The following is a 14,104-nucleotide window of genomic DNA, read 5'->3' on the forward strand; positions in this document are numbered from 1 at the left end:
TGATGGGACTGAAGTGAATGTTAAGGAGGAGAATAGACAGAGGGAAGAGAGGGAAAGACTGGCAAAAGAGATCTGAGAGGTGAAGTAATTGGTGTAGCAAAGACAAATAGAAAAAGACAGAGTGATTGAGGGAAGGTGATAAAGAGATACTGTAGATACCAAGAAACAAGACACCCACAGTGTGTGCAAATGACCCATAAAAAGATCCAAAGGCTGTAAAAATGGAGCTTTTTTACAGGTTGGATAAAAATATGTTCAGCTTCACTCCTCCTTTAATAGCAGGCAGGAGAGAGGGGCTCTTGGGGGCCTGTGTTGTTTCCCCGAGTGTTAATGTGCTACTTTCCAAAAATGCAGATGGGCAACATTCAGCTGGCCAGCAATGGAAGGTTCATGACACACAGCTTTCACCTTTAGCAGCATACGGATGGCTGACAGAGACAAACAACGTGTAAATGCACCAGGTGTATGCGTGATCACATCCTGGCCAAAGCATGCATCTGTGAGTGCACCCTATTCCTGTGCATGTGTGCTCACACAAATGAGAAGAAACGCAGTCAAAATTAACAAATTTGTGTACTCAACATCAGTCAGATTACTGCTCAGTGGGGAGGACAGCAGGAGAGAGAGACGAGAGTGGAGAAGGGGAGAACAGAAAGAGAGACGAGATAAGGAGGAGGGAGTAAGAAAGCAGGGTACGACTTGTCCCTGTCCATCTTTTATCTCCTAGCATGACAGCGGCTCATTTAGTATTGGAGTCACACACTGACATAGTCAGGGAGGGATCAGGGACAAAGAATAAGGGCCTATTTTTGAAATAGCTACTTGGTAGGGTGAGTGTTCTGAACAGACGATTTTGGAAGTGGATATCATGAAAAAATAGAAGGGGGTTAAGAATTAGAAAAATAAAAGAACAAGTGCCGGGAATTGAAAAAGTAAAAATAAAGACTGAATACAAAAACAAAGGGGGCACATACAGATGGATTATTATTTGTTTCACTCCAAAAACCTGACATGATTTATACCGAAACAAGGTTATTTGAATACAGAATGACTGGTTTAAAAGGTCGATACGCAAACCTGCATGTTTCTACAAGGGAACAGAGGTGGGGTGGGGTGAGGGTGTAAAAATCTAACCCATAGACACACACGGTGAAAAAAGTGAGAGAGTGAATTAAAAAATGCACAGACAGAAAAAAGGAGACACTGACACGTTCACTAGAACCAGTACATGCAGACATGCCTACATTAGTATTATTCATATGATAGAGAAGCCCATCCATCACACACACATACACAGAAATAAAGACAGCAGCAGGAGGAGATGAGAGGAATAAGGGGGATGAAGAAAAGAATAAAGGCGAGAACAATGTATCTAAACTGCAATGACTAAACTGCGATTTGATGTTTGCGGCTTCTGCTCTGACGGCAGTTTGCTTTGATCTGTGGTCTCAGGGAAATGTCTTTGCATGTTTGCACAAACTTGAGCAAGCGTGCACGTGACAGAGTGAGTTTGTTACTGCTGACCTAAGGTGGAAAGCCAGATATTAGAACTACTGTTTGTGAAGGACAAACCTGAAGGTTGCAATCTAGTGCAGCTTCCTATCGCATCCAGGCAAGCATTGATATAACAAGCTGCGATGGATGCAGTCTGAAATGCATTTTAGTGCATATTTCAATGTGGGACACTATTCCCTACGCGAGCTTTCCTCTCTTGTTTCTCCTCTCCTTTACATAATACTTATAACTGAGGTTAACAAAGAGGAATTCTGTGGAAAATGCATGGAAAATGTGGCTAATTTTAACACCTGAAACTGAAACAATGCAGCTTCCTTTGGACCTTTTACAACACGAAGTTATATGAAGGAATTATGTCTTGATTTTCAAACATGGAGAACTTCATATATTTGTCTTTCTGTAACAGTATGAAAACAAATTCAGGGCAGTTTCTAATATATAATGACATTATAACAACCATGAAACAAAGGAACAGAGCTTCCTCACATTGCTTCCACTTTGCTGTCCTTTAATTTAGTGCCTTTTTATGACAGCTGTTAATACAGAGAACTTATAGCGTTTAATTTTTCCCTCATCTTTTTTCCCCATTTCCACGTCTTTTCACTTCTACTCCTGTGGTTATGTACCTCATAGGCTTCCGCATATGCTCTCCTTCACAGTGAGCACAGACCATGTGTGCCGCGGTACACCTTTGTGCACTTGTATGTGTGTCGCATTCTTTATCATTGCATGCATGAGTAAATACCTTCTTGAACCCTATCCTTCTTCTTGATTTGGGTTCTCCTTCTTGTGTGTCCTTAAACCTCCACTCTCATCTGCTTCTCCTCAGTTTGCATATTTTTTTATCATCTGTTTGCCAGATTATTATCTTAAACAATGTCTTGCACTATTTGAACTTGCTTTTGCACATAATCGATTAATTAATTTGCAATCAGTGAGAGACACAAAGAAACACAGAAAAAGCTTTACTCTGCCTGATATATGCACTTGGAAATCTTCTGTGGATAACACACACACACACACACACACACACACATCCCAGTGGATAAGATTGCGTGGACACCCCAATGTTAAGGTCACCCTCAAAGTTCAAAAACCATCACTTTGTTTCTAAACCAGTCTTCAAATGAATCCTGATAGAAGTCACTAATGGCAATCAACCTTTTAGCCTCAATCCCAAACCCTATTCTCCATGCAGGGCAGTGTGGGGCCTGATGGGGCAGAGGGACAGTAACACCCCCCCATAACAATTCATGAGGACAGTTGCACAAAGATAAAAAAAAATCAATAGAAAAACCATGTATGAGCCCATGCACCTCTTTCTCTTAAGGACAATTACTTGACTTTAGTTCATTTTTCCACCCTTAACACTTCCTTAACCTCAAACGCTAATGCTTTCTCCTCAACCTATCTCTAACCCCATCAGATTGTTAGCCTTTTTTTTTTTTTTTAACATCAAGTCTAGTAAATGCTTGCTCACAAGTGCCAATTTCTCTGTTCTTTGATCTTAAAGTGTCACAGAACACTTGTGGAGCCAGTGAGAAGGAGCACACGCATGGCACACTTGCACACACATGCGAGAACATACACAAATGTCTGTTCTGTGTCATCGGCCTGTTTGAATAGAGTGTTTATTGGCTCTGAGTTGATCCACAGTAAATGCTCCCTAGAGAGTCCTGCTCCCTCAGGTCAAATTCCTATCAGTGGCCTGTTGATCTTAGTTCTGTCCCAGTGAAATTGGAAAACCAACACAGCATGCTGTTGACATCACTACACTTCATGTGCAGGAGGCTAGGCTCTAAATTTGTTGCATACAAGGTAATTAAGAGCAAATCTTGATAGGTTTAGAGGCCGTTTAATGCATGGGTTCACGAATAAACAGATTAATAACATGTCACATGAAAAATATTCTGTGAAAGGAAAAGCACATGTGAAGCCAAATAATACATCCGCTCCCACAAAACAGCTGAGCTCAGTCAGGCTCTTGTCAGGTGTGATAGAAGAACTCTGAAGCATCTGCTCAACGTAGAATTGTTTTTGAAAGGAGACAGAGCAAAACAACTGCAATATTTGTGTGTGTGGAATAGAACTGTGTGCTTCTCATTACTATGCTTTTGTGCCAGTTAGCCCAAGAATGATCTAATATAAACGCTGGACTCTCAATTTGTGGTGTTTCTCAAACCCATATTTAACAGCAACAAAGCCAAGAGTCCAGACCACAGTTTCCACCCACTCAATCGAACTTCTTTTTACATCCACCAAAAGGCTCCACTTTTATCTTGAGGCAATCATGCGGGGAAACATATGGGGAACCATTCTGGAAAATAACGAGCCAAAAAATGGGCTGTACCAACCCCCCCCCCCCCCCCCCCCCGTGTGGCTCTTGTAGAGTATAATTTTATATCCAAAGATATAAAATAACAATTGTATATCCGAAGGGAAGCAGCCAAGTTTTTTCCATAACAACCAACAGACAAAAATAAAAAACTATACCACCTTAAAGCACGTTGGTCTCTGCTTCAATATGAGATATATCCAAGTTCATTACAGCAAAATGGAATCAGAGAAAATCTGACCAGCTTTGTTTATAGAGCTTGTGTTTGAATCAGCGTTTATTGACAAAAAACGTTTTATATCATTTATATACCATAACTTATGATAGATTAAATGTAAAATAGATAAAATAGCTTGAACATTTCTTGGAGTAAATGGGTTCATATAATCTACCAAAAAATAGTTTAAGATGAAAAGAACATAATTATAAAATAAAACCTGATAAAAACTGACGTGTGTTCATGTGTATGTCAGTGTACACGGGTTAGATTTTGCTGTTCCTCTTTGTCAGCATTTACAGTAATGTTCATGTGAAGTGAATAAAACTGAAAAACAAAGAAACAAAAAAAATCTGGTGCATGCACGGGTTTGGTGAGTAGGCAGGGGAATGGCATGGTGTGTGTGTGTGTGTGTGTGTGTAGGTGTGTGTGTGTGTGTAGCCAACTATTGCAGGGTTCAAATCGGTGACCTTTCATAAACAGGACAGTCGCTCTGACTGCTTCACGATCTCGCTACGTGTCATGACTCAAACGTGCACCCACAAAACAATATTGCCCAGTTATTTGTTGGCTTGAGCAGCAGACGCTGTACTGTGGGTTTCTGAGCTCTGTTATTGCTGGCGCCTTCTTGCAGCTTGAGGTAAACCTCTGAGACACAATCACAGAAACACGGCTGTGTTCACACACGCTGACACAGTTCCCTTCTCGCTCTGTGCGCCTTTCATTCTCGCTTCTCTTAAGCCGTTGTCTCAGTTAACTTCTTGCAGAACAGAAACTTTTTACCAACACTTTGTACTATGCACCTAGTCCGTCTAATTTCAGCCACATACCTATACCCCCAGTCAAAGGGTGTACATAATCGATGTGAAATGAAGAATGTGAATGCGTGTTCATAAAGTGCATGTGGAACCATCACGAAGCTTCTTGATTTACATACTGATTTAAGAGTGGCCCACTACACTTAATGAGCTGATTTCAATTTGCACACTGACATATGAGCTTACTCAAGTATTAAGTATAATTCCATTTCATTAAAATTGAGTAAATTTGAGTACATTAGTCACTTCTGATTTGAACTACATGCGAGTCAAATTTACAGTTGTTCTTCTTTTTTCCTTTCTGAGACCAAAATTCTGAGACAGTAAAGGCAAATTATGAGGGGTGCTTAAACTGTTTTTCTAGTGCAACTCATACCTTGATGTTTGCTTGGATTTGAGTCTGTTTGATGCGGTTTTTTGGTGCTTTAATAGAGTCTAGACAAGCCAACTGCTATATAGGGTTAGGTCTTTCCAATAAACTGAGGGTTGTGTGGGTTTGCTCTGTGTGTGCACTTGTGCTCACAATCTAATGTGCCATCTAAAATGATGTGACAGCTCTTGCAAAGGGAGGCTATGCTAGTCCTGAGCCAGTGTAGAGGTTTGTTTACACCCCAGAATGTGACACATCACACAAGAAAGGGAGGGAGGAAGGGGAACTGGCAGAGAGGGCGATGAGATCTGACAGCTTTCAAAGTCTGTTCTTTGTTTCTGTGATTATATCTTGTGTTCATAAAAAAACAAAGAAATGCACAACTCTATGCTCAAGCCTTTCACTGACTTTTGAGCACAGTATTTGTTCACTGGCCTGTGCAAATCAGGGCATTCTATCAATGCAAAAGTCAGCTCCAAAACAGATGTTGGTTTTTCTGCTTTTGGTCAGAAAGTAGTTGGGGGGGGGGGGGGGGTAGGAAACCCTACAGCCTGAAGGATGGCACATGTGCACATTATTGTTACATATCTTTAATAAAGCAAGAACACTAGGTTACAAGACACGCATCATAAATAGTCTATGAGCCAGTTTCTGGATCCCATAACCCCCCCTCTTCCGAGCTCTTTCCAATGAGTCTAATTTAAACTGACTGTCATTCTTTTTTTTTTTTTTTCCCTTTTATTTTATGATGAGCCAAACCAGTAGTTAATGACTCCAGTAACCACTTAAAAAACAGAAAGCAGAAGGGTGGTCTCTATTGCAAGGGCAGACATGTATCCCAGATGAGTAATGCCGTGCTAATGCAAACCAGATGCATGTGTTTTGCTACATCTGGGGTTCACTCCACGGCAGCCTTTTTATAGATGGTGGATTTGCCTGCTATGTGATCCAATCACAGCACATTGATATGGGACATAGGGTTTCACTTTTGCTGAGGGTTCATTCGTTACTATTTCAGTAGTCAGGCTTACTCTGCATGATCAAAAGTCTGGGTGCTTAATGTTTACTAGAGACAGGGCTGGAAGGTGTCTGTGTATGTCTGCCCAACTGGTGTGTGTGTGTGTGTGTCATTGTGTAAGGGAAATTTTGTCTATTTATGAAAGTGCTTGTGTGCCTTCGTGTCTGATGAAGAGAAGTGTATGAAGAGAAGACAGAGGGCATTGGGAGGGGGGCCAGAATGTGGTTATGGAGGGTTGGGTTCAGTCCTGCAGTATCATTAAACTAGGCTCAGTGAAGAGAAGGAATGATGATGAAAAGAAAGGCAGATACAAAGAAAAGATTAAAAGAGAGAAAGACAAGGACTGACTAAACTTTACACACGTCTGTGTTTTTCTATGAATCTGTCATTTATTACTCGTGTTGTGGAGACATAAACCTGTGGAGATCACAGTGGGGAACCTGCTTCCTTTTTTTTTTTCTGAGGGGGGGGGGTCCATGCTACTTTATTTTGTCTCTGCTCTCTGTTGCAACTTTGAAAGAGTTTGATGCCAATGATGTTTAAAGTCCACTGAGAAGCACTATTCTCCATTTTATTTGCCAGATATACAGTATAGTGTACTCCATAGTGCAGTGGTTTACATTATACTATGCAGCCTAACAAGCAAAAGATCCCTTGATTTAATTTAGGGAGGAGACACAAATCCCTCTGGGGTTGCGTCAGGAAGGGCATCCGGTGTAAAAAATTCTGCCAAATCAAACATGCGGCGCTACCCGCTGTGGCAAACCCGTTGTGAAAAAGGGAGCAGCCAAAAGCAGCTTTTTTTTTTTTTTTTTTTTTTTTTTTTTACTTGTAGTTTTTAGAGTCCCTGTGGATATGCGTGTGTTTGACATACAAGAAAAACCCATCGATAGAAAGATCAATATTGGCCACATTCTACAAACAGCATAATTCCCAATTTCATCTAGTAATGCAGAAAGGCAAGTGGCAACTTTGGGAATACAAACTAAGTTAATACTACTATCACCAGAGACAATGAAGAGGGCTTTTGCCCTGTATTTTAGAAGAAGTAGACTGGAGGTAGAATACAACAAGGGCTTAAAGTATAATATCATTTGCATATAAGAAAGGAAAACCTCAAGGAAAATAAAAAGGATTTGTTAAATATTGATGCATGAGCTGTATCTGGTAAATGCCAGGGACAGAGCAGAGTTGAAACATTTCTGGAGTTAGGAGATGTGGCGTTTTTCCTGAGAGAGGTATGGATTAATTACTGTCTAAAAGAAAAAGCTACAGTAACTACAATTATGGATATCAAGACAATTATATACCTATGGCCCAGCTGTCAACAGTCACAAATCCACAAGCAAAAGCAGGGAGAGGATTGACTATTAGTCACCATTTAAAAATCCACCAAAGACCACAAGGGATCAGTTGATCATGAACACACTTTATCAAAATAAATATAAAATATGGCTTAGAAATTAACCAATATGTCTGTTGTGATTTTTTTTAAGTTTTTTATTTATGTTCCCTACTATTAGTAAATACCATGCTTAGGAGATTAGGCTCAGTAGGTAGCAATGAGCTTGAGAGTGAGCTGGTATCAGTTGCAGAGATGGCCCCTTACAAACTGCTGTTTCTCATGTACAATGCCCCCTGCACAGCATACTAGCTAAGTGTGGCATGTTAAATAACGGGCTGTGATCACATAACTCTGTGGTGGCAAAGAAACAGCTTTGCCCATGGGGTCATCTGGTTCTTTACATACTCCCAAAGGAGGTGGAGAAGACTAAGCCTTTAGGGCCTGGGCTACAGTGCTGAACAATTATGGTCAAAGTTCTTGTTATTTAAACTGACATCACCACTTTTATTTGTCTTTTTGTCTGCTGTCTACTGGTTATTACTAAACTCTATGGAGTGAATACAGTCCTGTGTAAAATTTTTGAGCCACCAGTCATTTCTTTGTATTTTATTTCCAAGCAGCCAGGCTTTTTGTAATTTTTTAAAGTGGTCTTGTGGTTTGTTTGTTTTTTGACATTAGCTTCCTTTTCACTCATTTCAGTCCAGTCCTTGTAGCTGATCTTTTTCAGAGAATGTTTTTTAATTTTTTCATGCCACTTAACGCGAACCTGTGAATCATTCAAGCATTAAAAAAAAAAAAATCACCAAACTCAAGGGAAAATTTGTCTCTACTTATAACAGACAAATTAGCAAAGAACCAATTTTAAATGTGTCTTTAAGCACCACCTCCTCCAGCATATCCGGGGAACACCAAAGAACTCCCAGGCCAGCCAAGATATAATCTCTCCAGCATGTCCTGGGTCAGCCCCAGAGCCTCCTCCCCGTACGACATGCTGACCCACCTCACCCAGAAGGCATCCTAGTCAGAAGCGCAAACCACCTTAACTGGGTCCTTTTGATGGGGAGGAGTAGTGGCTCTACTCTGAGATCTTCCCGATGGCTGCACACCTCACCAGATCTCTAAGAGAGAGACCAACTCATTTCTGCTGCTTGTATCTAAGATCTTATTCTTTCACTCACTACCCAGATCTCATGATCAGGGTGGTAGATCAACTGGTAAATCAACAGCTTCACTTTTATGCTCAGCTCATGGCCTCAGATTTAGAGGTGCTAATTCTCGTACCTGCCACTTCATACTTGGCTGTGAACCACTCCAGTGTGAGCTGGAGGCCACCACCTGATGAAGCCAACAGGACCACATCATCCACCAAAAGCAGATATGAGACTCTGAGGCCACCAAGGCAGAATATCCTTGAGAGGATAAAGACCTGGTCCAGCATTCCATAACCAGAACAAAAACCGCATTGTTCCTCTTGAATCCAAGGTTTGACTAATGGACAACCTCTCCTTTCCAGAACCCTGGCATAGATCTTCGCGGGCAGGCTGAGGGGTGTGATCCTCCAATAGCTGGAGCACCAATAGGACTCCTTCAGCTTGATGTCTCCCTTCACCTCCAGTGTCCACCATCTGATCTGGGGATTACCACCACGACATACACCGACCTCCTTGCAGCTTGCAGCCTCAGCAATGGAGATGCAGAATATGGTCCATTCAGACTCAATGTTGTCAGCCTCCCTCAGAATTTTGTTGAAGTTCTGTCAGAGGAGGGGCCTCTGCCAGGCATTCCCAATATGTTTTGGTGTGCCAGGTCTGTCCAGCATCCTCCCCCACCACCTGATCAAACTCACCACCAGGTGGTGATTAGTCGACAGCTTAGCTCCTCTCTTCAACCAAGTGTCCAGAACGTACAGCCGCAGATCTGATGATATGGTTACAAAATTGATCATCAATCTGCAGCCTAGGGTGTCCTGGTGCCATGTGTATTTATGGATATCCTGTGTTCAACATGTTGTTTGTTATGGACAAACTGTGGTTTGCACAGAATTCCAATAACAGAATATCACTTGGGTTCAGATCAGGCAGGCCGTTCCTCCCAATCACAGCTCTCCATCACTGTCATCGCCCATCGCCAGGCTGGGTACTCTGAAGTGTCATTTGGCGCATAAGCTCAAACAAAAGTAAGGGCCCATTCCCCGACCTGAAGGTGCAGGGAAGCGACCCTCTTGTCCACCGGTGAAAACTCCAACATACAGGCAGCAAGCAGAGGGGATACAAGGATACAGGGCAACAGAGTCCAGCCCCTCATCAGGAGACTGGTTCCAGAGCCAGGCAGTGTGTTAAGGTGAGCCTGACTATATTTAGTCAGTATCGCTCAATCTCATACACAAGCTTAGGGTCCTTCCCCACCACAGAGGTGATGTTACATGTCCAAATGGCCAGTCTCGATAGCCAGTGATTGGTCTGCCAGGGCCGCCGCCATTGGCTGCTGACCAACACATTGCACCCGACCCCTATGATGCAGGGCAGGCCCATGTCTCCTCTTCCGACTGTGCCCACCAGTTGCCAATAGGTACAGAGGGGGTCAGGAGAGAAGTACAACAGTGAGTGTCTATTGCCATCTGTAAAACATGATACAGGCTCTGTAATGGTTTTGGGCTGCATTTCAGGCAGTAGTGTTGGGGATCTTGTCAAAACTGATAGAATTATGAACACAGAAAAGTATATCTAATTTTAATTCACCATGCAATACCATCTGGAAAACATCAGATTTTCAGCATGACAATGATCCCAAACACACTGCCAATGAAGTAAAAGCATACCTAGACAGAAAAACACATAATGGAATACTAATCAGTCATGGATGGGCCTCCCCTGAGCCCGGACCTCAACATTATTGAAGTGCGGGATCACCTTTATGGAGAGCAAAACAGAAAGCAGCCAACATTCAACAAAGAGGAGCTTTTTAGTGTCCTTCAAGAAGCCTGGAGAACTATTCCTGAAGACTAAGAAAGCTGCCTAAGAGAGTTCAAGCTGTGTTGAAGAATAAAGGTAGTCATACTAAATATTGACTTTAGAATTGTGCAAACTCTTTTTTTATATACTGCATTTCCATTTATTTATTATTTTTGCATTTGTCAAAGTGCTGAATCTAGTTCCCATTTCCCTATCAAAAAATAAATAATTACTCAAGATTTTGCACAGTACTGTACCTAATAAATTGCCATTCAATCGATCAATAATTATTGCAATAGAACATACTAAAAGGTGTCCCCTGTGTGGTCAGGTTAACAGAAGGCATTCTTTATAAATCTAGTGCTGCCATTCGCTTGTGTCTCCGATTATGTAATTTTCCTGAAAATTTAATGAGGTACTGCATGACTATTTAGCTAAAAGAAAAACGAGTTGTTCTGAAATGGCGGCTAAAAAGGGGACAAGCTGAGTGACCCAATAGCCACTGTGTTAAGGCATAATAACACATGGGTGCAAATGCCATCAGCAGTGAGTCCCGTCTTCCCCGTGAGCTTAAATTTTAGTGTCACTCCCTTTCTCTTTTTTCCATATTTCCAGTCTGCAATAAAAGGTAATAAAATTCAAAAAAAAAAAAAAAAAAAAAAAAAAAAAAAAAAAAAAATATATATATATATATATATATATATATATATATATATATGACTGAAAGGAAGCACAAGTAACATAAAATAGACATGAGAGTTGTAATGGAGTAATGGAGTATAGCATGTAATAAAGATATAAATAGCCTGAAAGCAACCTTGTGATTCATGTGCAGTTTTCATGTACAAACAGCAGCAAGTGATTGCATGAGGCTTTTAAGCTGATATCAGTCCACTTCTTGTTTGCACCAACAAACCCCATGAGAACAGGAAAGTAAATGTCACAGCCTGTACACAACATTCTTCACTGATAAAACTCACAATGTGAAATCTTTTGAAGCAAAGTGTTAACAAATGTATTTTGGCAGAAATTATAACTATTTTTGTTTGTTCCAAGAGCTGATTAGGGTGCCATGTCTGAACTGGAAAAACTAGCACTAGGAGCTCAAACAGTAGCTACCACCTGGCGTGCAACACTATTTCAAATAACTGTTATCCTGAAGCTATGCAGCCTACCAGCATACCAAAATTAAAACAGGTTCAGGTTGGAAAAAAAAAATTTAAACAGTGATGCAAAGAAATTTTGTTTTATATTGTACAATGACAAATCAAGGAATCTTGAACCTAAACTCTGTGCACACTACCACATGTTCATCTTGAACTAAATTATTTTATTTATACCATATTGCCAAAGTATTCACTCACCCATTAAATTCAGATGATCCAATCACTTCCATTCACTTCCACTGCCACAGGTGTATAAACCAAGCACCTAGGCATGCAGACTGCTTCTACAAACATTTGTGAAAGAATGGGTCGCTCTCAGGAGCTCAGTGAATTCTAGTGTGGTACCGTGATAGGATGCCATCTGTGAAACAAGTCCAGGCACGAAATTTCCATCCATCTATTTTCTTTCGCTTATTCGGGGCTGGGTCGCGGAGGCAGTAGCCTAAGCAGAGAAACCCAGACCTCCCTCTCTTCAGCCACCTCCACCAGCTCATCTGGAAGAATCCCAAGGTGTTCCCAGGCCAGCTGAGAGATATATAACCTCTCCAGCATGTCCTGGGTCTGCAAAATTTCCTCGCTACTAAATATCCCACAGTCAACAGTTAGTGGTATTATAACAAAGTGGAAGTGACTACAAATGGCAGCAACTTAACCACGAAGTGGTACTGTAGGCCAGGTAAAATCACAGAGCGGGTTCAGCTGAAGTCACATTGCTACAGACCACCAATCTTCATGTAGCCTTCAGATTAGCTAGAGATAGTGCATAGGGTTAGGGTTAGGGTTAGCTTCATGGAATGGGTTTCCTTGGCTGAGCATCTGCATCCAAGCCTTACATCACAATGTAAGGCATCAGAGGCAGTGGTGTAAAGTGGTGGTCTCTGAAGTGATGAATCACACTTCTCCGTCTGACAATCTGATGGACGAGCCTGGTTGTGGTGGTTGCCAGGAGAACGGTACCTGTCTGACTACATTGTGCCAAGTGTAAAGTTTGGTGGAGGGGGGATTATGGTGTGAGGTTGTTTTTCAGGAGTTGGGCTCAGCCCCTTAGTTCCAGTGAAAGGAACTCTTAATGCTTCAGCATACCAAGACATTTTGGACAATTTCATGCTCCCAACTTTGTGGGAACAGTTTGGGGATGGCCCGTTCCTGTTCCAACATGACTGTGGACCAGTGCAGAAAGCAAGGTCCATAAAGACATGGATGAGTGAGTTTGGTGTGGAAGAACTTGACTGGCCTGCACAAAGTCCTGACCTCAAACTGACAGAACACCTTTGGGATGAATTAGAGCGGAGACTGTGAGCCAGGTCTTCTCATCCAACATCATTGTCTGACCTCACAAATGCACTTCTGGAAAAATTGTCAAAAATTCCCGTAGACACACCTAAACCTTGTGGAAAGCCTTCCCAGAAGAGTTGAAGCTGTTATAGTTAAAAAGGGTTGGCATCATATTAAACTCTATGGATTAAGAATGGGATGTCACTCAAGTTCATATGCGTGTGAAGGCTGATGAGTAAATATTTTTGGCAATATAGCATACATGATACCAGCCATATCAAAAGCTTATACAGTAGTTTAGCTGCAGGGCAGCTGAATGGAAATAGAACTGGAAATAGGGAAAAGGAAAGGAAATGTGCACTGCTTATTCCTTGCTTTTGGGCATATCACATTGGCAGTAAGAGAAAAGCAGGGTCTCCTAGGATTTATAAAAGTTTACTTGCTGCTGAAGTGTCAAACTGTGTGCTCCATGATATTGCTTGGTGATCTTCCCTGGTTAACCCATGTTGAAAGAAATAAACTGAACATTTCTAAAAAACATGTAGTAGTGAAGGCTCCTGTCTCTACAAGAACTACTAGACCTTATAAAATCTTCCTGGCAGTGGTTGGGCAGACCAGGTTTGTGTATCTAATCTGAAAGCGAGATGAACTTGGCTTTACATTTTTTGACTTGAATTGTGAATTAATTTAAGGCACTCAAAAGTTGAGATTTGATGGCACACTCAGAAAGTTTCCAAAATAAGTTCAATACGAACCTGTCATTACTAAAAATAAATACTGTGAATGTGTTCCCATCACTTACAAATCCAGCGCTTCAGAGTGGAAGGTTTCACCACACATAAGTGACTCACCTAAAGAGACACAGAGAGAGAAAATATAAATGCAGAGAAAGCAAAAACTGGAAAAATAACAAATATTTACATTTTCATAAACTTGCAGCTCCTTTTGTACAGAGCACTTAAATTTGGGAATTACCAAATTATTTTAGAAACAATATACACTTCTTGCAACTTGTTTAATGAAGAGTGAGCACTGAAGGAGGATCAGGATGGCTTTTCCCACTGAGTGACGGATGGAGATTATAGAGGGGGTGG

The 14,104-nt window shown here is 41.3% G+C and overlaps 1 protein-coding gene across 2 annotated transcripts in view; it reads right to left on the reverse strand.

Annotated features, from left to right (window-relative positions):
* Positions 1 to 14,104, reverse strand: part of LOC115791776 (cell adhesion molecule 2-like) — a 224,573-nt gene that overhangs the window by 153,595 nt on the left and 56,874 nt on the right. The gene's annotated exons all lie outside the window — the stretch shown is intronic.

The sequence above is a fragment of the Archocentrus centrarchus genome, chromosome 14, assembly GCF_007364275.1.
Source record: "Archocentrus centrarchus isolate MPI-CPG fArcCen1 chromosome 14, fArcCen1, whole genome shotgun sequence".
NCBI classification, from domain to species: domain Eukaryota; kingdom Metazoa; phylum Chordata; class Actinopteri; order Cichliformes; family Cichlidae; genus Archocentrus; species Archocentrus centrarchus.